The sequence below is a fragment of the Neophocaena asiaeorientalis genome, unplaced genomic scaffold (genome assembly GCF_003031525.2).
Source record: "Neophocaena asiaeorientalis asiaeorientalis breed wild unplaced genomic scaffold, Neophocaena_asiaeorientalis_V1.1 scaffold134, whole genome shotgun sequence".
In the NCBI taxonomy this organism is placed as follows: domain Eukaryota; kingdom Metazoa; phylum Chordata; class Mammalia; order Artiodactyla; family Phocoenidae; genus Neophocaena; species Neophocaena asiaeorientalis.
Genome location: NW_020185339.1, coordinates 27,218,953 through 27,220,296, shown reverse-complemented (window position 1 = coordinate 27,220,296; position 1,344 = coordinate 27,218,953). Strand labels below are relative to the sequence as shown.

General features: G+C 55.6%; 1 pseudogene; it reads left to right on the top strand.

Moving 5' to 3' along the window:
- The window catches only part of LOC112393992 (rabankyrin-5-like), a 14,564-nt pseudogene that overhangs the window by 1,861 nt on the left and 11,359 nt on the right, over positions 1-1,344 (top strand).

The following is a 1,344-nucleotide window of genomic DNA, read 5'->3' as shown; positions in this document are numbered from 1 at the left end:
GTCCTCCCCGCCTCTCCCGGGCCAGGTGCAGGCGGCCATCCGCCGCGCCCCCGAGCGCTGCAGCGCGCCGCGGAACGCCCGGCTGCCCCGAGGTCGCCCCCGGCCTTATGCACCCAGCCCGCCGCCGCCGCTGCTGGGAGCCCGGCTGCTCCAGCTTCTCCGGATCTCAGCAAACCCCGGGGGGCAGTCTCCGTGGCCAGGTTCTCAGCGCTAGTAAAGATTGGAGGGTTCTAGCCACCCCAAAGGCGACAGGCGTTAGCCGAGCCGCCGGCGGCGGAAGCAGCTTGTTTATGGAACCGCAGCGTGTGGCGCGCGGGCTCAGGGGCTGCGCTGCCGGAGCGCTCAGAGCCGGGCAGAGAGGCGCCCCTGGGCTCCGTCCCAGGTTTGCTTCTAATCGCCGGGGTGGTCCTTAGCAAATGACTCCTCCCCTCCATCCAACAGTGAGAGCAGGGAATTTGCTGTGTGCCCCGAACAATGCTAAAGCCTTCATATGCCACGTCTCAGGTAAATCCCAGCCCTAGCAAATACCTACGATTATTGTCCGGAATATACATGGGAGGCGGCTGATAACACAGCTAGCAACTGCTCCTCAAAAGTGTGGTTCCTTGACCAGCAGCGTCAGCGTCATCGGATAATTTGTGAGAAATGAAGATTCTTGGGCCCCACCCCAGACCCAAATAATCCGAAACTCTGGGGATGGGGCCCAGCAATTTTATCTTTAAAAGCCCTCCGGGTGATTCTGGCGCATACTCAACTTTGAGAACCACTGAACGAGTAGAGACAGAATCCAAATAAGTTCAGTTCCTAAAGCCACGCTCTGAATCATCCCCCTCGGGCTGCTCACCGGTTCAATCCAGCTCTAAGGTTCTGTGATGTAACCTTTTGGGTCCTTGTCTCAGTAATGGAGAAGGACCACTCCAAATAGCCGATAATTTGGAAATTTTCTGGCGTAGAAAGTTCGACCACCAATTCTGGTTTTCTTCTGTTTGGATATTTAAACGAGTTTGTGTTTCTAAGTCTGTAAGACCTGGGAGCAGGGGCGTGGGTGGGTAGATCTGAGCAAGAAGGCAGTTGTGACATGAACTGGGAAGGGCAGGGGAAGCTACTGGGGATTAACAGTTGGATGGAGAGAAGTAACCTTGTTTTCTAATCTGGGACCCCAGGGTAGAATTGAGCTATTCAGAAGGAGGCCAGAGTTATTCCAGTGATGGATTCTGGAGAGAGGAGGCCAGTAGAGCATGGAGAAGAAGATCTTGCCTAGCCACACTAGATCAGGAAGCAGGTGAAGGATGGACATTCCCAAAGGGGTAGAAAATGGAGGCATCCACTCACTCTCAGCCTGGT